A 27,154-nucleotide genomic window follows, 5' to 3' on the forward strand; every position below is an offset into this window, starting at 1 on the left:
GGTATTGTATCAAAAGCCTTGGTCAGGTTGAAGTAAGCTGTGTGCACAGTCTTACCTTCATCCAGTGATTTGGTGACCCTCTCAAAAAGTCTACCGGATTTAATAGACATGACTTTCCTTTAACAAAGCTAAACTGTGATGGGTCCAGCATTTGCAGGTTCCCTGTGCCCTTATCTATCATGTTGATGATGATTTTCCATGGTCTTAAATATGAGGCTGGTAAGACTTATGGGCCTGTAGTTACCAGGAACAGTGGTTGGACCATTTTTGTGCAGAGGAATGACTGTAGTCATCATCCATTCCTTGGGCACAAAATCTGACTGAAGGCTCCATTTGAAAAGTGATTCAAGTGTACCAGAGAGGTCATGTTTCGTGCTATTTATTAAACATCTCAGGATGTTATCAGGCCCCATCGATGCAGTGTTTTTGCCTTGAAAAGTGCATTGATGACCTGCTTTCTAGTAATAATTGTGGGGATTATGGTATTTGGTATTTACTTTGGACTATCTGGGGTGAGGGAGGAGTGGGGAAAGAAACTTGAGCAGAACCTGTCAGCCAAAAGGTTGACAATGGCCTCCAGGTCAGTGCGGATTCTGCTATTTACAGTACGTTTTGTGCATTGTTGTTTATTTCCACTGAGGTTACAAACATAGTTGTAGAAAGTTTTGTGGTTGTCCTTTGCCTGAAAGCTATTTTTTTCTTCAAATTTAGCCTTTGAAGTATTAATTAACCCTCTTAGCTGCCAAGATTTTTCTTTTGCTGCATAACTGATTGATATTGTAATTCCACCAGGGTGGCTTGTCTTTTGAGTTTGTCTTATTCTTAATACGAATGGGCACAGTTTGCTCTATACAGCTATCAGTATGGCTTTGCAGAGATTTTGTAAATAGCTCAACATATGTTATGGGATTTATTAGGTTTGGGGTGCTTGGAATTTAGCCAAGGTGATGCTTACTAGAGAAAGGCTAGCCTTGGAATAGCTCCTTAACGTTTTTGGTTTTGCTAGATCCTTGGTTTAATTTATATTTCAAGTAATAATGCCTTATGGTCACATTTGATGTGTGAAGATATTACATTTTGTGAGGAACATCAATCCCCCCCCCCATGTTTATGAGTACAAGGTCAAGGATGTTTGTACCCATGGTAGGAGAATGGATCAAATGTTCTAGGATGTTGGCATTAGCAACATTTAAGAATTTCTGGGCTTGTGCATTTGAAGTGATGTAAGATTCCCAATCTACAGAAGGGTAGTTGAGATCCACCATGAATATTGTATTTGGTTGAACAGTTAGGGACTCTAGTTCATTGAGATAGGTAGTGTGGCTTTCCTGGGACATAGAGGGAGACCTGTAGGTTGCAAGGATATGATATGAGACCCTGTTTATGGTGCGTTACATATGTATGAGTTCCAGTGGGTCATGCACTTTAACTAGTTTGAGTATGAGGCTGGTTTTAATTTAGACTGAGACTAATCCATCCAGTAGCAGGTGTAAAGGTTTGAAAGGCATTATAACCTTGCATTGCTTGGATACTCTACACAACTTTAAATCGTGTCTTCTTTACTGCATAGAGGTCTACACTCTCCAGGGAGAGGAAGGCTTGCAGAGGGGGTGGAGTTTCTTGTTAAGACTTCTGGCATTGAGCAGTACCACCTTCAGATATTCCTTTATAGGTTCAGTTAAGTCAGTAGGTTTATCAGTTTGGCATTGCTTAAAAAAGGCAGTTTGTGTGTGGCAATTTATTTTTTATCTGTTTTAGGTTTCTTCTCAAAAAAAGAACTTAAAGAAATAAGATTACATAGCTAAAACAAACAAACCTGAACATAAAATTCAATGTATCAATTCAAATAATAGCAAATGTTCAAGTAAAGCAAACATGTTATATATATTTTTTTCTTGTGGAGTGGCTGGCCACTGCTGGAGGCCTAGACCTGCTTCAAGGGATGTCCAACCAATCTGAAAATGCTGCTATATATAGAAAGATAGTAATCAATGCCATGCGTATTTGTATGTGTATTACTGAAAATCAGTAGTAAAAGAAGTGTATGTGTGTGTGCATGTGTTAATATTTAGAAGTGTTCTTCAGTTTCTGTATAATACAACATACTCAACTTAGAATGGGGAGAGCCAGAGTCCAATATAGTCTCTTGTGATATCTACAAAAGGCTCAAGGGGCTTGTCTTAGAATCTTTGATATAATCCTTATGCTGGGACCACATATGGATACACTGATTTAGAAATTTATTCAACTAATGCAATGTCAACATTACACCCTGCCCAACAAGCTACAGATTAAAAACACATGAAAACTAATGAAATACAGACAAATAACACTGCTTTTTTGCAAAGTTTACAGAGCAAAAGTACTCTAAAATTGGTTACTAATACAATACAATTAAAACTTAAAACTATATTTTAACATGTGCATGTCTACTAGAAAGAGCTTAACCTGTTATTAAGTAACATGCAGTTAAATAAGTAAAAAAAAGTAAAAAAAGAACATATTTGATCACATGTGAAGCAGTAAATCAGGTGCGTGCCATGCTCACCTGCTGTTAATCTCTTTCTCTTTTAGTGTAAAGTTTGGAGATCTAACATCCTCAACACTGTCCAGGTCCTATTGATGGTAAGAAGATAGTTCAAAACCACGTTTTATTCATTTATTTGTTTAACTGGTTAAACTCACTAAGTACACATTTCTCTTCAGTGGCACAAGAGTGCTGCCTGGAAAAGGGCCTTGTTCAGAGTCCTATAGTAGGGAAAAGGACACTACAGGGTGAAATTTGTTAGCAGCTCATAGCCTTTATCACGTGTGCCAAATTTCCACTCCTTGAAAAGATAAGAGATATTAGAAACCAAAATGCCAATAATGCAACATATAAACATTTACCTACTTTTGGAAAGTAGCACAGTTTTAAGTTACAAGTATTAGAATATTTAAATGAATCAAACAGGAGTTCCAATAATTCCAGTGAATTGAACATTATTGCCAATGTGTACTGTAGGCCTATAAATTGTCAAGTTATAATAAGGTGTTCAGTATAACATTTAGAGCAAACAAAGATTAATTATTTGTGTATATACAGGTGCTGATTCACTTTACGCAATGTCTAATTTAGTGTAATAGTGTGAAAATGTAAGCTTTGTCTAGTGCACCTTTTCAAACAGAAAAATTATAATATTTTTTAAATGCTGAAGTCTCACCTGAAATGTTCTGTATCCAGGCCAATAAAACTAAATCAAATTCCCTCAGGATTCTCTTATTGACATTCACTGAAAATTCTGTTAGGTCATCAGTCCTATAGTTTACAAGATTGTCTTTGTTCCCCACTGTACAATATTATTCTACCTATATTTTATTGATTAATCAATTAAAAGCATGTTTCCAGAATCCATGAAGAATAGCAGAAATGACTTTAGTGAGAGTTTCCCTTTTTTCCACTATTACTTGACCTTGGAGTAGGTATGTTTAGGTCTGGTGGCTGTGGGGATGTGTCTCCACATGGGGATTGAGGGGGGAATTCCCATTTACAAAATAAACTTATTCTGAGATTTGCTGTAATTTGATTGAACATTTTTATTTTCCTGAGCCAGTGTTCAATGAACTTGTTGTCGCCCAACCAACATGAATTTGTTTTATTTATCAGTTGCTGCCTCCTAGGACAGTGATCTGTAGAACATCCATTAGAAGATCTGTCAGCAGAGAAAAAGTTATTTCCCACTACTACACGAGGCAGCCCGATTAGTTTCTGCCTTTATTCTCTAAAATCACACCCAGTTCCCTTTGCACTTCTTTCTTTCTTTCCCTTATTAGTCTCCACATTGCACCCAGGATGGCACCTTCCCCTTGCTTTGCTTCATGAAGACTAAAGTGAAGCATTCATTCAAAACCTCTGCTTTTTTTTCTAATCAGCCAATCTTTTTTCTACAGTCTTTGCTCAAAGTAGCCACGTCTGACCATACAATCCTTGTTTCTACTACCCCTGTCAAGCAACTCCACTCATTTCCTGTCTTTGCTGCCCTCAACTTTTAGTTGAGTGGGAGTTTTTCTTTTTTCATACAGTTTATACCACACCATCAGATTTTCCTACAGTCTTTGCTCAGTGTAGCCATGTCGGACCCTACAATTCTTGTTTCTACTACCCCAGTCAGACAACTCCACTCATTTACTGTTTTTGCTGCCCTCAGCTTTTAGTTGCCATTTTACTTGACTTCCGTGCCTATTTCCATCTTTGCACCACCTTCCCTCCATATTTTGGATACCCCACTTTTGCACCAATCACATTCCTATGTAGTCATACTGGCTCCCTTTTCTGACATTTTGACTTTTTATCAGACTATCACTTTTAGTCCTAAGTCATCCATCACTGACCCATTCCCACTGCTTGCTTTATCCTTCAGTTTATACCACACCATTAGATATCGTTGATCATCTCTTCTGTCTCAGGATAATGCAATGTCTTAAAATCCCATAGCTTCATCCTTTTATTTATCTGTCTTTGTTTACTGGGAAATTCTGACTAGGTAATATCCAGTTTCAGCAGAGGCCCACGAAGAAAAGCTCCATTTGCTTACATTGCATTATACTAAGTTCCAGTTAAACACAGAGTAGTTTCATCTCTATTGACATTTATACACAAACAGTAACTACATTTATACATTCTAAGACTTTACAGAAGTGGAAGTCACTAAAGAGAAAGCCCACTTGCAACTTAGTGAATTGTACTGGGAGCAGTTATGTATAAAAATTGTTTTGTCATTTCAGTGAGAGGTTGAGAGTATTCTGTTTAAAGGGAGTATTTGGAAAGTATGTATGGTGGACACTGAGTCTTAACCTTGAGAGGAGCAAGTCTACGACCAGGATTGGTTAAGATGTTGTTTAAGCAGTGGCTTAAAAATTATTGAATTTGTTGGAGAGTTTTATTTGTGTGGAAATACTATTCCAGAGTTTAGCAACGTATTGAGAGTAGAGCAAGTCTCCCGCAACATTACTTGAGTTATTTGTGAGTAATAAGAATTTTCTACTAGAATGGAAGTCATTCGCTGCTTAACAGTAGGGCAGTAATAGGTTTTGTAATACAGGGCATTTTTCTGTATGATGAATGAGTGTGTGTGTGTGTGTGTGTGTGTGTGTGTGTGTGTGTGTGTGTGTGTGTGTGTGTGTGTGTGTGTGTGTGTGTGTGTGCTGTAGTGAGTTGTGAATATGTTAAGGAGTTGTGTAATTCAATCCAGTTTAATTTCTTTAAGCTATGACAACGGTAGGTTCTATAAGGAAGATTGGTGGCAAATTTAGATATTTTATTGTAGAAGGAGGCAAGTTTCCTTCTTTCAGTATTGGTTAAGTTTGTTAGGATAGGAGCAGCGTATAAGAAGGTGGTGTCTAGAGTTTTTCTTGCAGTATGTGTAAAGAATCCACTGATCTTATAAAGGATTTAATGGTGTGCAGTATATGCAGCTCATATCTGAGATTGTCAATTATTATAATTCCCAGAAGTTTACTGTGACTTCCAGATTCAATGACAGCATTATTTGCTGACTTTATGGTAAAAGATTGTTTTTGATTTTGGCAACTTTTTGAGGTAAAAAGCACTAACTTAGTTTTCTTGGGTTTGAGTAGGAGGTTTGATTTGCTGAGTCAGATTTCTAGAGAGGAGAAAGGTTTCTGGGTAATGTCTTGGAGCTTATGTGTTGTTGAGGCAGCACATAATGCTGAATCATCTGTACACTGAACCAAGCTAGCAAGGTGAATGAACATGTAGAGGTTATTAATAAATATATTAAATAGGAGAGAACTCAGGATAGAGCCCTGGGGGTAATAAATGCCGTAACTGCTTAAAGAGTTGGTTTGTTGCCATTTAATGGATTGTTGCCTAGATAACTAGATAGATAACTAATTCCTTGTATTCTTACTGTTTCCCCACCCCATAATTTATATCAGAATGTAGGTTATTAACACCTTCTCCTGGAAATGCCTGAAATCCTCCACCTTGGTTAGCACTGCCTCTAAATGATATCCTTTCTGGCATAATCTTTCACCAATTGTCTGGTCATGTCAAGGTTTCTACTTCTTTCTAAAACTGGTTCTCTTCCTTCTTTTGCTCAGAATCTCAGTCTGCTGTTGCCAGGTGTTTATCATCTTTGAAGAACATGACCTTCACCTACCCACATCTTCAGTCTTTTTCCCATGATATGTCTAGTAGACAATACATTGCATCAACATTACCCCTTTTTCTGATTCAGCTAAATGGATTTTTACCTGAATCTACATTTCATGCCAATATATATGTCACCTCTCTTTCTCTCTCCCCCTGCATTCTCTGTCAATATTTAAAATAGATTCTTAAGCATCTCCATGTCTGACCCCCTCATGTCGCTAATCACATATCTATCCATCCCCCCACCAGCACTGCTTACAGCTACTTGATCTGCTTACCCAGCCTTCTTGTATTACATATATCAGTGATACCAATCCATAAGCTGAGTCACCCTTGTTTAATCATCTACATATTAAGTAGACATTTTTATTCTTTTGGATTCCAAGCTGTGTCCCTATTTTGGTGCTGAGGCATCCTCTGTCTAGTCCACCTTAATTTAAAGGGGTATTGAGACATACATTTCCAGGTGTGGTCTCCACAACACTGTCTAGTCTGGAATAAGATGGACTGCTTCCTTGGCCTAGAGAAGATAACTCAGTCAGGACCCCTATTTGACCTAAGCCATTTGTCCTTGTCCACTATTACATGGAATCATGATACTCCCTAATCATGTGATTCTTCAATGTGCTGGCTCCTGGTACAGGTAACATTTCTGAGTGTGCTAAGTCCAGCCACTAACTATAAAGTCTCCCTGCTGTATGTTGTTTCATCACCTAAACTATCTCCTCTAAGAGACTTTTGGTGCCTAAATGCACCATTAGATGCATCCACCTTAATGTTTGATAAAAAAAAAAAAACAGTCACTTCCTACTAAGCCTTACTAAACGCAAGCCCAAAGATGAGTTTCAGTGTAATCTACTTCTGCTGTCTCCCATTCCAGGATTCGTAGTCTCTATGGACATTGAGTCTCTAGTCAAGTCCCTCTTATCTCTACTCACAGTGTTTCTAATTTCCTTCATGTCTTACTTCATAACACTACCCTTCTTATCTGCAATACTTCAACTCCTGTTCTACCATTCTAGCTGTCTCCAATGTCTTTGCTGGTTATCTCTCTAACTCTAAGCTGATCCATTTTTATTTTTTTTTTCCATTCTCATTTTGCCCTCTTACAAGCCCTCAAAACTGTTCTAGCTCTTTCAGCCTCTGTCTATTGTTTCAAAGAATCACTTCCTTCTTGCTTTCCTTGTGCATGATCACCTCTAGCTCAGTTTGTCATTTATCATCTGTCATTACTGTCTACATTTGTCATTCTACCTCAGCTTTCTACACCTTGTTGTCTCTTTCTTGGCTGCATCCCTTACATTTCCCATATACATATTCTAGACCACTCATAGGTTCATATGTGTGTACTAGTCTAATGGCCCTGGAGCCTATATAAACCTAGCCCAAGAAGATTCCCCTGGCATCATGCCACCCAAAGTTAGTTCCCAGTGCCCCTGTCAAGCAAGGTCACTGAAGTGATCCCCTGGGTGAGCTTCCTATTGCCCATCCACTCGTCATGATTTCTCTTAAAGAGTGCCAGTAAAGTGCTCTGCTTGATGTGAATGGGAAGTTTGATTCAGAGTATGGGAAGTCTCTGGGTTCAGAACCTGTCCCTCCAGCATGCTCTGTTTATTGTGGCAATGAAGTTTAGGTCCCTGGAACGTGTGGCATGGAAGGATTGGTGTAGCATATCTAACAGCTCTGGTTTAGACATGGCTTTTTAGGTCAAGCAGAGATTGCCTCTAAGTAGGCGATAAGAGACAGAGTATAGCTGGATTTTTTTAAGTCTTTCCGTATAGGGCATTTGTCTAAGGCCTAAAATCCTCTTAGTGAGGCATTTCTGTGGCCTTTCCAGTTGTTGTTGTAGGTGTCTAGTGAGGTAAATACCAAATGGACATTGTATTCTATAATAGGTCTAATGAGGGACAAGTAGAGAGGGATTATGACTTTTTTCTTCCTGTATGAGAAACCTTTTGTAATGAGATGTGCCACATAGAAGTAATTTCTGACTACAGTAACAATGTGGTCATCAAAGGGGAAGTTGCTGTCAACCTGTGTCCCTGGGTCTCTTATCACACCTTCGGTGTTTAGTGGACTACCACCTATGTGGTAGTTTATGGGCACCAAATTTTTCCCAAAGGGAATGACAATGCACTTTTTGGCATTGAGCGTAAGGCCATGATTCCGGCACCAGTCATTGGTGCCAGTGAGGCCTTTTTGTAGAATGTCTACATCAGTTGGAGAACCAGTAATGGCTCCCAGTTTGCAATCATCTGCAAACTTGGTCAGACAGAGTCCTTTTGTGTTGGCTTGAACTTCAGAGAAGTAGATGCCAAACAGGAGAGGACCTAGGTCCGATCCCTGTGGGACACCACTTGTTACTGGTTGGTTGCCAGATTTCGAGTCTGCCACTTTCACAGTGTGGGTTCTGTCAGTGAGCCAGTTGGCAACCCATCTTATGACATAGGGGTTTATGCCTAGTTTAGTGAGTCTATCTATGATTCCTGAGTGAGGGATGGTGTCGAAGGCCTTGGCAAGATCTAGGTAGGCTGTGTGAACTACCTTGTCCTAATCCACAGCTTTGATGACAGACTCGAAGAAGTCAATCAGGTTGAGCAGGCATGATCTACCTTTCACAAACCCAAACTGTGTGGGGTCCACAGTTTGGAGATTCCCTATGTCCTTATTTATAAGGTCCATGATGATGCACTCCATAGCCTTACATATCAGACTCGTCAGACAAATGGGGTGGTAGTTCCCAGGGTCTGTAGTCACTCCCCCTTTGTGGAGTGGGTAACCATAGCAGTGCGCCATTCAGTAGGAACAAAGCCTGAAATGAGGCTGTGATTGAACAGCATACTCAGGTGAGATGCCAGTTCACTTTCTAATTCATGTAGAACACAGCCAAGGATATTATCAGGTCCCATGGAAGCTGTATTCTTGACTTTGGACAGTGTGGCTTTTACCTGTGTAGCTGTGATAATAGGGTCCTGGCATTCCTCAGGCATTGTGATAGGCCCGTTAGGGGGTGAAAGGGTGGTAAAGTTAGCACTGAACCTATCGGACAATATATTGGGAATATCAGTTGATTTTGTATATGTAATACCATTGTGCTATAACTCAGAGCAGATCTGAGTATTGCCATGTAGACTCTTGACATAACTATGGAATGCATTGTGGTTGTCTTTAGAATCTGCAGCAATTTTGTTTTCATAACTAGCTTTAGAGGATTTGATGATGGATCTCAGTTTTTTGCTGATGGTTAACAAGGGAGTTTTTCCAGTCTTGGGGATTCACCCTTTTTTGCAACAGTTTTTTTACTTCTGTTGCAGAGTTTGTTTATCATGGGGGACCACCAGATTGGCTTCCTTTTTCTGGAGGAGAGCATTTTGGTTCTGTTTGCTATGGCCCACTCCATGCACTTGTGTATGTGCTCATACAGTGCATTGGTGTATGATTCAGCAGTCATGCACCTATTTTCCATTTGCATGGGTGTCATGAAGTTAGCCACTTCTGTTTTTCGAAGCCCAAAATTGGCTTTGGAGAAGGTTTTACAGTGGTTTCCTTTGGGGGGTGGGGGGTGAGGGTGGGATGTAGATATCCATGGCGATTAGCTTGTGGACAGATCTGATATGGGAGGAGTTGATTACTGGTGTAGAGCAATGGTCACCCTTGTTAGTAATGACCAGGTCAGCGATGTTTCAACCCCTGGTGGGGGTAAGAATGAGTTGGTCCAGGGCATTGGAATTAATGAATTCCAGAAAACGTTGAGCAAGTGTGTTGGCACATGAGTAATTTTCCCAGTTCATGGAGGGGTAGTTAATGTTCATAGGTTCATAGGTAGGTACTAGGCTATCGGCCCAAGGGCCTATGTAAGCCTAGCCAACAAGGTTTCCTGGCTTACACCACCCAAGAAAGTTATTTTCCTGTGCCACTGTCAAGCAGAGACACAGAAGTGATCCCCGGGCAATATTTCCAATTTCCCATCCACTCATCAAGATTTTTTCTGAAGAGTGCTAATGAAGAACTTTGTTTGACATAGATGGGTAGCCTGTTCCAGAGTATGAAAAGTCTCTGGGGCAGTAATCTATCCCTCCAGCATGTTCTGTTTATTGTAGTGACAAGGTTTAGGTCCCTAGAGCATGTAGCTTGGAGGGATTGAGATTTCTTTAGGTGTAGCATGTCCAACAGCTCTGGGTTTGACATAGCTTTATATGTTAGGCAGAGATCACCTAGAGTAGACGATATGCTATGGAGTGAAGCTTGAGTTTTTTTAAGGAGGTCAGTTTAGGGCATTTGTTTGAGGCCAGTAATCCTCTTTGTGAGGTACTTCTGTGGCCTTTCCAGCTGCTGCAGATGTCTTGTGAGGTACATTCCAAAAGGGGTGTTGTACTCTATAATGGTTCTAATGAGTGTCGAGTAGAAGGGAACAATGACCTTTTTTCCTGGATGAGAACCCTTTTATGATGAAGTGTGCCACGTAGAAGGACTTCCTGACTACTGTGGTGATGTGACTATCAAAGAAGAGACTACTGTCCACCTGGGTCCCAAGGTCTCTTATCACGCATTCGGTGTTAAGTAGATTGCTGCCTATGTGGTAGTTCATGGGTACAGAGTTTTTACCAAAGGGGATGACACTGCACTTTTTGGCATTGAGCTTGAGGCCATGGCTCTGACACCAGGCATCTGTCTCAGCAAGGCCCTTCTGTAGGATGTCCACATCATTTGGGGACTTGACTATGGCTCCTAGCTTGCAGTCATCTGCAAACTTCATTAGCCAGAGGCCTTCTGTGTTAGCCTGTACTTCAGAGAAGTAGATACCAAACAGGAAAAGTCCCAGGATGGAACCCTGTGGTACTCTACTTGTCACTGCTTTGAGGTCAGATTTGGAGTCTGCAACTTTTACAGTGTGGGTTCTGTCAGTGAGCCAGCTGGCAACCCATCTTGTGATGTAGAGATTTATACCTAGTTTAGTGAGTTTAGCTATAACACCAGAATGGGGATGGTGTTGAAAGCCTTGGCGAGGTCAAGATAGGTTGTATGAACCAACTTACCCTCATCTATGGCTTTGGTGACTGCCTCAAAGAAGTCGATCAGGTTCAGGAGGCATGATCTGCCTTTCACATACCTGAACTGGGTGGGATCCTGAGGTTGGAGGTTACCAATGTATTTGTTTATGAGTTCCATGGTGATACGTTCTGTGGTGTTGCAGACCAGGCTCGTCAGGCTAATAGGTTGATATTTCCTGGAATCAGTGGGGGCTCCCCCTTTGTGGAGTGGGATAAATGTTGTTGTGTGCCATTCAGTGGGCACAAAGCCTGATGTGATGCTATTATTGAACATGATGCTTAAGTGGGGAGCCAGTTTGTTCTGAAGTTCGTGTAAAACGCAGCCTGGGTTGTCCGGTCCCATGGATGCTGTGTTTTTGGCTTTAGAGAGTGCAGCTTTTACCTGCATAGTTGTGATTACAGGGACTCTGCATTCTTCCTGTATAGATAAGGACCCTTTAGAGGTTGGGGGGATAAAGTTAGCACTGAGCCTATCTGCCAGGATGTTGGCAATATCAGTTGGTTCTGTAATTTTCATGCCATTGTGCTGTAACTCAGAGCAGATCTGGTTGTTGCCATTGAGATTCTTGACATAGCTATAGAATGCTTTGTGATTGCCCTTAGAATTAGTGGTGATTTTGTTTTCATAGCTAGCTTTGGAGGATCTTATAAGGGATCTAAGCTTCTTACTGAGGCTGACCAGGGAGCTCCTCCACTCATGGGATTTTACTCTCTTTTGCAACAGTTTCTTCCTTCTGTTGTACAGTTTGTTTATGGCAGGGGACCATCAGATTGGCTTCCTTTTTTTTGGAGGATAGCGTCTTGGTTCTGTTTGGGATAGTACGATCCATGCACTTGTGTAAGTGCTTATAGAGTGCATTTGTGTATGATTCAGCAGTTGTAACTGTACTGTCCATCTGCATGGATGTCATGAAGTTCACCACTTCTGTTTTAAGAAACATGAAGTTGGCTTTGGGGAATTTTTTTACAGTGGTTTCCTTAATGGGGGGGGGGGGGTGGATATCAAGGGTGATTAGCTTATGGTCAGATCGGACCAACGAGGAGTTAATTTCAGGTGTGGAACGCCGGTCACTTATGTTGGTAATGACTAGGTCTAGGATATTGTTGCCACTGGTGGGAGTGTGGATAAGTTGATCCAGAGCATTGGAGTTTATGAATTCCAGAAAGCGTTGAGCTAAGGAGTTGGTAGATGAGTAGTTTTCCCAGTTAATGGTGGGGTAGTTGAAGACGCCCATTATTAGGGTGTTTGGTTGAACCCTAATATTTTCCAGTACATCAAGAAAAGAGGAGTGGGAATCCTGGGGCATGGTGGGGGATCTGTAGCAAGCTACAGTTTGGATTGCAGTTTTGCCCAGAGTTAGTTGCACTTGGATAACCTTGGATGCATTATGCTGAGCAACTAGCCTGGAGGTGTGGATATCCTTAATGAATATGGACACACCTCCGCCTTTAGTGTTTCGGTCCAGGTTACATGGCCGAAAAGTGTGGTATGAGTTATAGCTTAGTAGTGCATGGGGTGCTCTCTGGAGCCTTGAACCAGGTGTCAGTATCTGCACAGATATTGATGTTCTCCATTTTAAGGAGTGCCTCGAGTGAGTGCATTTTGAGATTTAGACTTCTAGCATTGAGAAGCATTACCCTCAGTTTTTGCTTGCCTGTTCCTGTTATGGTGGTGAATTTGTTATTTGAACCTTGCCTAAAAAAGGCACTATAGGGGCAGCAAGAGCCTTAGCCAGTATCTGGAATCCCAGGGGCGACAGGTGCAGGCCATCTGTGGCAAAGCATGGTCTGTCGACCATGTCACCCTAAGCAGACAGATACTGGATCCCCATAGAATGACACCAGAAGCTTAGCCAATTGTTGAGTCATTCATTTTGTCCTTGTACTGCGGTATCATTCTGAGCAATGGCAGAATGCTACTCAGGGCTAGGGTCATACCTGCCTGGGCTACAAGATCGGAGATCACTTCCATGTCTCTTTTCATGTAATCCAGGGAGGTACATCTCAAGTCATTCATACCAACATGGACAATGACAGAGTCATATTTGTATTTGTTGTGGAGTGACCTGAGTGTGTGAGTTATATGGTGGATCCTGGCACCTGACAAGCAGCTGACAGAAACCTTCTCCTTGTTTAGCCTGGTGAGTGGGACATCAGTGTGCCTGACTATAGAGTCACCTATGACTAGTGTGTTGGGTACATTGTTTTGCCTTATTGGCTGTGGTTGAGTGGCACTGAGTCTGTGGGCTATATGTCATTTTGGTTGTGTTGGGGGATGGAGGTTGCTTGTGTTTCTGCTTTGGAGGTATCTGTTGCTTAGACAGATTATTATTGAGAGCCTCCGCAAATGTTTTGTGTTACTATGTGTGGATTTTGGTGGTGTAGATTTAGTGAGACTATGTGATGAGTGTGGTGTGATGCAAATATTTACCTTCTCCTCATGTCTGTCAAGTTCAGTCTTGGTTGGAGAGAGCTTTACCTCCAGTTTGGCTAGATAAGTGCATCTCTCACAGTTTGCAGTGTTGGGTGGTAGGAGGTGAGGGTTGTCTCTGGCCATCAGGCAATTTCTACATTGCCTCAAGATGCCCAGATTCATCAGACAGACAGGATAGAACACTGGGAGCTGACCCTTGGACATGCCTGAATAAAAACCTATTTTCCTCTAGATAAGTGAGGAAGGTGAGTACAAGAGCTGTTTTTCTCTAAGCAAGTGAGAAAAGTAAGTACAAAAACTATTTTCCTCTAGGTAATGAGGAAGGCTGAGTGCTATAGTAATTAGTAGCTTATTTAGTGCTTACAAGTTCTGAACACGTGCTGAGCACCAATAAGCAAATTTAAGTGCTAAAACTAAGAATTTGTATCTGCACTAGACAGGTTACAGGACAGAAACAAGTGTAAATGTCTCCCAGTATAAGGGTATTGGGTTTTACCTTAATATTTTCCAGTGTGTTTAGGAATGTGGAGTGGGACTCTTGGGACATGGTGGGGGATCTATAGCAGACTACAACCTGGATTGCAGTTTTACTCAGTGTTAGTTTTACCTGTAGTATCTCTGATGCGTTATGTTGGTCTACTAGTCTGGAGGTGTGCATATCCTTTATGAATATGGAAACACCACTGCATTTAGTGCTTCGGTCCAGGTTTAGGGGCCGAAAGGTGTGATATGAATTATAGCCTGGTAGTGCTGGAGTGCTCTCCCTGAGTCGTGAACCAGGTCTCAGTCACTGCACAGATGTTAGTGTTCTCCCTTTTAAGGAGTTCTTCGAGCGAGTGCATTTTGAGATTTAGACTTCTAGCATTGAGTAGCATAACCCTCAGATTTTGTTTGCTTGTAGCTGTTATGGTGGTAAGTTTATCTTCAGAACATTGCCTAAAACAGGCTCTACTGAGGTGGCAAGAGCCTTGGCCAGTATCCAGAATCCCTGGGGTGACAGGTGCAGGCCACCTCTGGTGAAGCATCGAGATCTGTCGATCATGTCATTCCTGCAGACACATACTGGATTCCCTTAGAATGACACCAGAAACTTAGCCAATTGTTGAAGTCAATCATTTTCTGCTTGTACTGTGGTATTAATCTGGGTGACAGTAGGATGCTACTCAGAGCTAGGGTCATACTTGCTTGAGCTACAAGATCTGAGAGCACCTCTATGTCTCTTTTCATGTAGCCCAGGGAGGTATGTCTCAGGTCATTCACACCAACATGGACAATGACAGAGTCATATTTGTACCTGCTGTGGAGTGACCTAAGTGCGTGCATTATGTAGCGGATCCTGGCACTCGACAGGCAGCTGACCGTAACTTTATCCTTATTCAGCCTAGTGAGTGGGACATCAGTGTGCCTTTCTATTGAGTCACCTATGGCTTGTGTATTGGGTAAGATGTTTTGCCTTATGGGCTTTGGTTGAGTAGCACACTGTTTATGCAAACTATATGTCTCATGGTTTGTGCTGGGATGTGGTGGTTGTTTGCATTTCTGCCTCAGAGGTCTCATGTGTTTGGGAAGATTTTTATTGAGAGCCTCCGCAAAAGAAGGTGTATGTTTTGTGTTACTATGTGAGGGTTGTGGTGTAAGTTCTGGAGGCTTTTGTGTTGAATGTGGTGTGGTGCAGGTGTTAATCCAGTCTTGGCTGGAGAGTGCTTGGCTTCCAGTTTGGCTATATATGTGCATCTCAAGTCATAGTGTTGGGAGGTAAGAGGAGAGCGTTGTCTGTGTACATGAGGCAGTTGCTACATTGCCTCAGTATGCCCAGGTTCACCATGTTGACAGGAGAAAGCACAGGGAACTGACCTTTAGACATGCCTGGATATGAGCTCAATATATTAAGTACTGAATCCTTTTATAGGAAAAATGTCACTCAAAATGTCTGAGTCTGTACAGAGCACTGCCAAACACTTGAGGGGAAACTAATACGTAGACCCTGAAAATTTAAGGATGAAGTATTTAGGCAGATATTCTAAAGTTAGGAAGAAATCAAGCAGTACTTACTGAAAACAAAGAATTAGCTTGTCAAGAATGATGAAAAGAGGGGTGTTACATGAATGGCTACTGCCTGGCTACTACTAATGCTGGTCTCAGCACAGCTTCACTCTGTTGGGATACAATATTCCTTTGCTTCTTCTCTCACCAGAAACAAAATGTTAGCACCAATCCCAAGAAGAGAAACAGGCCACGGCCTGTTTGTTGATCCACATTCTTGTTCCAGATGTTGCAAGGGTCTGCAGGGTTCTAGCCTTTTTCTGGTAGATGCCTCAAATAGCAACCAGGCCAATCAGGTACGTTAAGCACGATTACTCAGTCTCCAACCAGAAAGAGTCAGGAATCAATGCACGCTGCTCCTACTCTCACCAGGATCAGAATATAAGCACAGATTCCAAGCTGTCACCTATAAAGCAGTTATTATGCTTTCTAGCGATCAGTAGTCTTCAGGAAATAGTGTAACTGCACTCCTTCTCTCACCAGGAGAAAACAGTAGCACTAATCCCAAGATGACTACTGAGAGGCAGAATGTGGGCTCTCCATTAATTGGTGGTCCTGCAATAGATGCTTAAAGGTACGATGAAACAAAATGGTTTATCCTAAATACTGCAGAGTGCACTAGAGGAGTTAGATGTGAAAGTAGATATCTTAAGTTTTACATGTCGAAAAAGTTAAGTTTTAGTGGAGAGTCACTATTTTTAAAACAGCAAGATAGATTGAAAGGGGTGGTCACTTTTTTATTCTGGTACTATGGAATACAGTAGGATTGCCAATAAATTTAAATAGTTGAAGGGGAGTGATATCACAAAATTATAATTTTGTGCTTACTCACACCAACCAGTAAAAGCATGCCTTGGCTGTATTTGTTTAACAAGCTCCCTGTATGCCACCCTGTTCTCACACTATCTTCTTGTCCGCTGGCTTCCTGCTGGTTCTTCCTTAACAGTCACACTCTGTCCTTTCTTACATGACTAACCAATTCACTAACAGCCTGGCTCCCATAATCCTCCTGACATTCCTTATTCTCATGTTGACCCCACACCTTTTATTATTCTAGGCGAGTCTGAGCCAAATATCTGTCCCACATGCTGAAAATATACCATATCTCTTATTAACCCTCCATGCCCAGTTTGAACTGTTGTCTTCAGTCTTGTCAATTCCTCGATCACTTACAGTGTTTCTCCATATTAATCATTAGGTTTCATACTGGTGTATGTTTCCTTTTGGTGAGCTAGGCAATTTCACCCCTAGGTTTTACCCATGATATGTCAAGCAACTTATTCTTAGAATTCCACTTAGACTAAAGCCCTCTGTTTTGTTTACTGCAGATAAAGTTCAATCATTTTGCATCTGATAGCTGAATCTCTGCGTAAGAATTATGACAGCTTCACTTATTTCTTGTAATTTACACCTCACTTGTTTGCTGTAGCATAGACTAGATCCAGGCCTACTGAATCTAGCTTTGCTTGTATGCTTGTTGTTTGTTTGCTTGTTATTTCACTGGAACGCTAATTCCACCTAAAACGTGTCATTTCAGCGCTTCTGTGGATCCCTAGTGATATCTGCATTGCTTACTGTACTTATTGCCTTGTTTCACCTGAAAAAAGTTACTGTTTGTCATTTTTGCATTTAAGTTACCTGTAACGCATTGCATTTAAGTTACCTGGCACTTGCTCACTAAGTCAGCACTAAAAAATTAAAAGCACTACACCCTCACAAACTCCCCTTGAGTACCATGTTCCCCATTGGCCCTTTGTTTCAATTATAAAGGAATTCCCAATACTATTCTAGTATGTCCAAAGGTCAGTTGTCAATCTCCTCTCCGGTCCAGCTGGTGAATCTGGGAAGCTTAAAGCAATGTTACAACTGCCTCATGTACACAGACAACCCTCTCCTCCTCCCAACAAATTCCAACATATGTGAGAGATGCAACCATATAGCCAAACTGGAGGCTAAGCTCTCTCAACTCAGTACTGGTGCAACCAGTCAGGAGGAGAAGGAAACCACACTCACTACAATTCCAGTCTCACATAGACTTACCATGACAGCAAACCAAACACATAAACACACAAAAACATACTCGGAGGCTCTAAATAAAAATCTGCTTTTGTAGCAGAGACCTCCAAAGCAGACACCCAAGCAACCGCTACCCCAAAACAAAACACGTGCCACACATAGCTCAAAAAGCCAGTGTGCCAAACAGTCACAGTCCTTAAGGCTAAACAACACACCTGATACACTTGTAATAGGTGACTCTATCGTCAGGCACACTGACGTCCCGCTCACCAGGCTGAACAAGGAGAAGGTCATGGTGAGCTGCTGTCGGGCGCTAGGATCCGCCACATAACACAAGCACTCAGGTCACTCCAAGGCAAGTACAAATATGACTCAGTCATTGTCCATACTGGTGTGAATGACTTGAGATGTACCTCCTTGGACTACATGAAAAGAGACATAGAGGAGCTCTCTGAGCATGTAGCCCAGGCCGGCATGACCCTGACCTTGAGTAGCATCTTACCCTCACCAAGAATGATGCCACAATATGAAGACAAGATGATCAATTTCAACAATTGGCTTAAGTATTGGTGTCATTCAAAGGGGATCCAATGCCTGTCAGCCTGGGATGACATGCTCGACAAGCCACGATGCTTCGCTAGGGACGGCTTGCACCTATCACCCCTGGGCTTTCGGATATTGGCAAAGGCTCTTGCTACCCCCATAGTGCCTTTTTTAGGCAAGGCTCAAAAGACAAACCCACCTCCATAGGTATCACAAGGGATAAGAAACTAAGAGTAATGCTAATCAATGACAAAAGTCTAAACCTCAAGATGCACACACTCAAAACTCTCCTTAGCATGGAGAACATCGATATCTGTGCATTAACAGAAACCTGGTTCAAGGCTCCTGAGAGCACCCCAGCACTACTAGGTTATACCTCATATCATGCTTTTCAGCCCCAAAACTTGGACTGAACCACAAAAGGAGGGGGAGTATCAATATTCGTCAAAGATACCCACACCTCCAGGTTGGTGGCACAGCACGAAGCATCAGAGACTATCCATGTGTAACTAACGGTGGGTAAAACTGCCTTTCAGTTTATAGCCTGCTACAGACCACCCTCCCAAACCCAGGAACCCCAATCGGCCTTCCTGAGAACACTGGAAAATATGAAGGTCTCTCCAAACACCATTATATTGGGTGACTTCAACTACCCAAACATAGACTGGGAGCATTACTCTAGCTCCAACACCCTAGCCCAAAGGTTCCTAGAATTTATAAACTCAAATGCTATGGAACAACATGTTACCACTCCCACAAGAGGGGAAAACATACTGGACCTGATCATCACCAACATGGGGACTCTATGCTCCAGACCAGAAGTGTATCCCTCACTGGTAAGATCAGACCATAAACTAATCTCACTGGATATTCACATCCCGACCCCACCCCCTGCCCAGAAAACCACAGTGCAAAACTTCTCTAAAGCAAATTTCACACTCCTCAAAACCGGGGTGGAATCCTTCAAAGCCCCCGGGCTTGTGGAAAATACGGCCCAGACCTAAGAATCCTTTATAAACGCATTCTATGAACACCTTCAGGAATGCATGGATCATGCAATCCCAAATAAAACCATGACCCAATCCTCCAAAGGCAGACGTCCTGTCTGGTGGACCCCAGCCATAAACAAACTATACAATAGAAGGAGTAAGCTACTACATGATAGAGCAAAATCCCAAAAAGGGAAGGCATCTCTGATCAGTATTAGCAAAAAACTACGGGCACTCATAAAATCGTCTAAGGCCAGCTTTGAGAGAAAAATTGCACAGGACACTAAGGATAATCACAAGGCTTTCTTTAGTTATGTTAGGAACCTGGGTGGGACTTCCCAGATATGCTCAGAATTAATCCAAAATGACAAAAAATACACCGAACCCACAGACATTGCCAACATCCTAGCTGACAGGTTCAGCGCAAACTCCCCCCCCCCCTACCAAAAGGGAAAATATCTATCCCAGCAGGGTGCTGCCCCCCTGACATCTCAGATGCTCAGGTAAGAGCCGCCCTCTCCAAAGCAAAAAACACAGCATCAATGGGACCAGATGGTGTCCCGGGCTGCTTCCTACATGAACTCCAAGAAGAGCTAAACCCAAACATAAAACTACTGTTCAATCTCAGCCTTACTACAGGATATGTGCCCAAAGAGTGGCATACAGCAACAGTGGTCCCTCTCCACAAAGGTGGTGCCTCAACGGATCCTGGAAACTATCGCCCCATAAGCCTGACTAGCTTGGTCTGCAAAGCTATGGAAAGGATCATCATGGACCTCATAAATAAAGATATTGGGGACCTACAGACACTGGATCCTACCCAGTTCGGCTTTGTTAATGGCATATCCTGCCTCTTAAACCTGGTCGATTTCTTTGAAACAGTCACCAAGGCCATTGACGAGGAGAAGGTGGTCCACACAGCCTACCTGGACCTCGCAAAAGCCTTCGATACAATACTCCACTCAGGCATTATAGATAAGCTCACCAGCTTAAATATAAACTCCTATGTCACTAGATGGGTTGCAAACTGGCTCAAGGACAGAACCCACATGGTTAGAATTGCTGGAGCCATGTCAGACTCCAAACCAGTTACAAGTGTCATCCCACAAGGCTCAGTCCTGGGACCTCTCTTGTTCGGTATATATTTCTTGGAGGTACAGGCCAACACGGAAGGACTGTGGCTGACCAAGTTCGCAGATGACTGCAAACTGGGCACTGTAATTGACTCTCCAGCTGACACAAGCATCCTCCAAAAGGGCCTCATAGAAACAGACAACTGGTGCCAGAGCCATGGCCTCAAGCTAAATGCCAAAAAGTGTATAGTCATCCCCTTTGGCAAAAACAAAGTGCCCACAAATTACCACATAGGTGGTAATCCATTAAGTATAGAAGAAGTAATTAGGGACCTGGGGACCCAAGTTGATAGCAATCTCTCATTTGACAACCACGTGGCCAAAGTGGTTAGAAAAACATTTTATATAGCCCACTTAATCATGAAGGGATTCACATCTAGATCAAGGGAGGTCATTGTGCCTATTTACTCATCCCTCATCAGGCCGATAATTAAGTACAATGCCCCTTTTTGGATGTACCTTACCAGACACCTGCAGCAACTGGAAAGACCCCAAAAGTACCTCACCAAGAGGATCAAAGGGCTCAAACAGATCCATATGCTGCCCGGTTAAAGAAACTCCAGCTCTACTCAGTGGCTTACCACCTGCTCAGAGGCAATCTGTGCCTGACGAATAAAGCCATGTCCAACCTGGAATTAATGGACATGCTGCACCTCAGAAAATCCAAATCCCATCGAGCTACGTGCTTGAGAGACTTGAACCTCAGCACTGAAATAAATAGGACATGCTGGTGGGACAGATTCATAACCCAGAGGCTCCCTTCACTCTGGAATAAAATCCCAGTCCAGGTTAGGCAGAGTCCCTCATTGACTCTCTTCAAGAGGAATCTTGATGAGTGGATGGGAGATCGTAGGTTTACCCCGGGTATCACTTCTGTGTCACTGTTAGACAGAGGCACAGTATACTAACCTAGAAAAAGGGCATAGCAAATTTTATTTAAAATGGGTGGTGAAAGCCAAACACACTTTGGCTAGGCTTATAAATGCCCTAGGGCAGATAGCCTAGTATGAACCTATGAACCTATGAACTATGATTCCATATCCTACTTTTCAAACAAAGCTGCACTACACTCAATTGGTCTTGGTTTCCACCCTCACCTTTTCACTTTTATTAATAATACCCTGAGTAGGACTGAATGAAAGGTCTTAGTGAAATGCAGACAGATCAGACTACAAGAACTCCTATAACCTAGTTAAAAATACTATTTAAGGCTACTGATGTATCTATTTAGCAATGAAACAATGCTGATCACTTTCTTATAAACTGCTCCCTTCTAAGAAAGAAATAAACCATTCTGATCCTATGGATTGTTTCTATGCCTTTCCTGCTACTTTTCTTAAAACTATGTCTGTAATTCTTTTATTTTAAGTTCTACCATTATACAAATGCATCAAACTTGTTCTGTTTCACTTTCTTATAAACTGTTGCCTTCTAAGAAAGAAACCATTCTGTTCCTATGGATTAATCCTATACCTTTCCCTGCTACTGTTCTTAAAACTATGTCTGTACTTTCTTCTTTTATCTTCTACTCTTGTTGAAATGCATCAAACTTGTTCTGTTCCAGTCATCAGATACTATTGCATTAACTCTTCTTCTCACATTCCCTTGACTATTTCTTCTTCTCACACCCTCCACCTTACTTCTTCTCACATTTCTCCTCCTACCCTTACTTCTTCTCACATTTCTGCTCTACCCTTGCTTCTCACATTTCTCCTTTTACCCTTTCTTCTTCTCACATTTCCCCATACTCTTTCTGTTTCTGACATTTCTCCACCTTACCCTTACTTCTTTACACATTTCTCCCAACTGTTACTTCTTCTCACATTTCTCACATACCCTTACTTCTTCTCACAGTTCTCCCCTACCCTTACTTCTTTTCAAATTTCTCCCCCCTACCATTTCTTCTTCTCATATTTCTTCCCAATCCTTACTTCTTCTCACATTACTCCACCAACCCTTACTTCTTTTCACATTTCTCCCACTTACCCTTACATCTTCTCACATTGTTCCCCTGCCTTTACTTCTATTCACATTTCTCACATACCCTTACTTCTTCTCATGTTCCACCACACCTTTACTTCTTCTCACAGTTCTCCCCTACCCTTACTTCTTTTCACATTTCTCCCCCTACCCTTACTTCTTCTCAAATTCCCCCTACCATTTCTTCTTCTCATATTTCTTCCTCAATCCTTACTTCTTCTCACATTACTCCACCAACCCTTACTTCTTCTCACATTTCTCCCACCTACCCTCACTTCTTCTCACATTTCTCCCTTAGCCTTACTTCTTATCACATTTCTCCACCTACCCTTACTTCTTCTCAAATTTCTCCACTACCCTTACTTCTTCTCACATTTCTCCCCTACCTTTACTTCTTCTCACATTTCTCCACCTACCCTTACTTCTTCTCACATTTCTCACCCTACCCTTACTTCTCTTCACATTTCTCCCCTACACGTACTTCTTCTCACATCACTCCACCTACCCTTATACTTCTTCTACATTTCTCCACCCTAGCCTTACTTCTACTCACCTTTCTCCTGCTTAGCCTTACTTCACCTCACATTGATCACCCCACCCTTACTTATTCTTGCATTCTCCCCTACCCTTAATTCATCTCACATTTCCCAGCTGCCCTGACATCTTCTCACACTTCCCACCTAACCTTACTTCTCACATTTCCTACCTATCCTTACTTCTTCTCACATTTCCCCATACCCTTACTTCTTCTTGCATTTTCCCTACCCTTACCTTTTCTCACATTTCAGCCCCTAACCTGACTTATTCTTACATTTCCTCCCACTGTTACTTCTATTCACTTCTCCCCTACCCTTACTTCTTCTCACATTTCTCCCCATCCTTACTTCTTCTCACATTTCCTCCTACCCTTTCTTCTTCTAACATTTCTCCCTACTCTTACTTCTTATCACATTTCTCCCCTACCCTTACTTCTTCTCACATTGTTCCCCTGCCTTTACTTCTTTTCACATTTCTCTACCTACCCTTACTTCTTCTCACATTTTTCCCTACCCTTACTTATTCTCACATTCCCCCTACCCTTACTTCGTCTCACATTTCTCCCCTATCCTTGCATCTTTTTATATTTCTCCCCTACCCTTACTTCTTCTCAAATTTCTCCCCTACCAATATTTCTCATATTTCTTGCCCCCACCCTTACTTCTTCTCACATTTCTCCACCTACCCTTACTTTTTACCAAATTTATCCACCTACCTTTACTTCTTCTAACATTTCTCCCCATACACTTACTTCTTCTCACATTTCTCCACCTAACTTTAGTTCTCCTCACATTTCTCACCCTATCCTTACTTCTCACATTTCTCCCTGACACTTACTTCTTCTCACATCTTTCCACCTACCCTTATAATTCTTCTCACATTTCTCTCCACTACACTTACTTCTTCTCACCTTTCTCCTGCTTACCCTTACTTCTTCTCATTGCTCACACCACCCTTACTTATTCTTGCAATCCCCTACCCTTACTTCTTCTCACATTTTCCACCTACACTTACTTCTTCTCACATTTCTTACTACCCTTACTTCTTCTTACATTTCTTCCCTACCCTTACATTTTCTCACATTTCTGCCCTTACCCTTACTTCTTCTCACATTTTTCCTACCCTTACTTCTTAACACATTTCTCCCCACATCTTTACATCTTCTTACACTTCCCCCTACCCTTTCTTCTTCAAACATTTCCCACCTATCCAGACTTATTTTAACATTTCACTCTACTCTTACTTCTTATCACATTTCTCCCCTACCCTTACTTCTTCTCACATTCTCCCCTACCCTTACTTCTTCTCACATTTCTCCCCCTAACCTTTCTTCTTCTCACATTTTCCACCTACACTTACTTCATTTCACATTTCTCTCCCCACCCTTATTTCTTCTCAGATGTCTCCCCTATCCTTATTTCTTCCCACATTTCTCCCCTACTTTGATTTCATCTCACAATTCCCCCTACCCTTACTTCTTCTCACATTCCCCCTACCATTACTTCTCACATTTCCTATCTACCCTTACTTTTTCTCACATTTCCCCATCCATACTTCTCACATTTCCTACATTCCCTTACTTTTTCCTAACATTTCACCCCACCCATACTTCTTTTCACATTTCCCCTACCCTAACTTATTTTCAGCCTTCTCCCTCAGTCCTCACTTCTTTGCACATTTCACCCTACCCTTACTTCTTCTCACATTTCCCCTACACTTAATTCTTCTAACATTTATACCCCGTCCTTACTTCTTCTCACATTTCTCCCACTACCATTACTTTTTCTTAGATTTCCCACCTACCCTTAAAATTCTTTTCATATTTCTCCCCCTACACTTACTTCTTCTCACCTTTCTCCTGCTTACCCTTACTTCTTCTCATATTGCTCACCCCACCCTTACTTATTCTTGGTTTCCCCCTACCCTTACTTCTTGTCACATTTCTCCCCACCCTTATTTCTTCTCGCATTTCTCTCTTACCCTTACTTCTTCTCACATTTCCACCTGCCCTTATTTCTTCTCACATTTCTCCCCTACCCTTAATTCTTCTCACATTTCCCAGCTGCCCTGACTTCTTCTAACATTTCCCACATACTCTTACTTCTTCAAACTTTTCCCACCTAACCTTACTTCTTCTCACATTTCCCCTACCCTTAATTCTTCTTACATTTCTCCCCTACCCTTATATTTTCTCACATTTCTGCCCCCTAACCTTACTTCTTCTCACATTTCCCCCACCATTACTTCTTCTCACCTTTCTCCTACCCTTACTTCTCACTTTTCCTACCTACCCTTACTTCTTCTCACATTTCTCCCTACACTTACTTCTTCTCACATTTCTTCACCTACACTTACTTCTTCTCATATCTCTCCACCTACCCTTATACTTCTTCTTGTATTTACTCCTAACCTTACTTCTTCTCACATTTCTACTTACCCTTATTTCTTCTCACATTTCTCCCCTACCCTTAATTCTTCTCACATTTTTCAACTGCCCTGACTTCTTCTCACATTACCCAACTACCCTTACTTCTTCTCATATTTCTCACCTACCCTTACTTCTTCTTTCCTTTCCCTTACCCTTATGTCTTCTTACATTTCTCCCCTACCCTTACTTGTTCTCACATTTCTCTCCCCTAACCTTAGTTCTTCTCACATTTCCCCACCCATTACTTCTACTCACCTGTCCACTACCCTTACTTCTTCTCATATTTCTCCACCATCCTTACTTCTTATTTCCTCCTTCCCTATCTGCTTCTATAATTTCCCACCTACCCTTACTTCTTCTCACATTTCTCCACTATGCTTACTCCTTCTCACATTCCTCCCCTACCCTTACTTCTTCTCACATTTTCCCCTCCTTTTACTTCTTTTTACATTTGTCTAGCTACCCTTACGTCTTCTAAAATTTTCCCCTACCTTACTTCTTCTTACATTTCTCTCACTAACCTAAATTCTTCTCACATTTCCCCCACCATTACTTCTACTCACCTTTCCCCTACCCTAACTTCTTCTCAGATTTCTCCCCATCCTAACTTCTTCTCCCATTTCCTCCTCCCCTTTCTTCTTCTAACATTTCTCCCCTACCCTAACTTCTTCTTACATTTTTCCCCTGCCTTTACTTCTTTTTACATTTCTCTACCTACCCTTACTTCTTCTCACCTTTCTCCTGCTTACCCTTACTTTTTTCACATTTCTCTCTCCATCCTTACTTATTCCTGCAATCTGCTACCCTTACTTATTCTTACATTTCTCTACCTACCCTTACTTCTTCTCACATTTTCCACCTACCTTTACTTCTCACATTTCTTTCCCCAGCCTTATTTCTTCTCAGATTTCTCCCCTATCCTTATTTCCTCCCACATTTCTCCCTTACCTTTACTTCTTCTCACAATTCCCCCTACCCTTACTTTCTCTCACACTCCCCTACCCTTACTTCTCATACTTTCTACCTACCCTTACTTCTTCTCACATTCCCCTATCCTTAATTCTCACATTTCCTACCTACCCTTACTTTTTCTCACATTTCCCCTTACTTCTTTTGACATTTCCCCTACACTAACTTGTTCTCACATTTCTCCCCTTCCTCACTTCTTCTCACATTTTAACTTAACCTTACTTCTTCTCATATTTCCCACCACCCTTACTTCTTCTCACATTTCTACCCCATCCTTACTTCTTCTCAAAATTTCCCCTACCATTTCTTCTTGTCACATTTCCCACCTACCCTTAAATTTCTTCTCTATTTCTTACCATATCCTTACTTCTCCTCACTTTTCTCTCCTACACTTACTTCTTCTCACATTTCTACCCCCATCTTTAGTTCTTCTCAAATTTCTCCCCTACCAATTCTTCTTCTCATATTTCCCACCTACCCTTAAAATTCTTCTCATAATTCTCCCCTACCCTTACTTCTTCTCACCTTCCTCCTGCTTACCCTTACTTCTTCACACATTGCTCACCCCACCCTTACTTATTCTTGGACTCCCCCTACCCTTACTTCTTCTCACATTTCTCCCCACCTTTACTTATTATTACATTTCTCCCTACCCTTACTTCTTCTCACATTTCCACCTACCCTTATTTCTTCTCACATTTCTCCCCTACCCTTAATTCTTCTCAGATTTCCCAGCTGCCCTGACTTCTTCTAACATTTCCCACCTAGCCTTACTTCTCACATTTCCCCTACCCTTACTTCTTCTTACATTTCTCCCATACCCTTACATTTTCTCACATTTCTGCCCCCTAACTTTACTTCTTCTCACATTTCCTCC

The sequence above is a fragment of the Protopterus annectens genome, chromosome 8.part0 (assembly GCF_019279795.1).
Source record: "Protopterus annectens isolate FY-2018-M chromosome 8.part0, PAN1.0, whole genome shotgun sequence".
Lineage (NCBI taxonomy): Eukaryota > Metazoa > Chordata > Ceratodontiformes > Protopteridae > Protopterus > Protopterus annectens.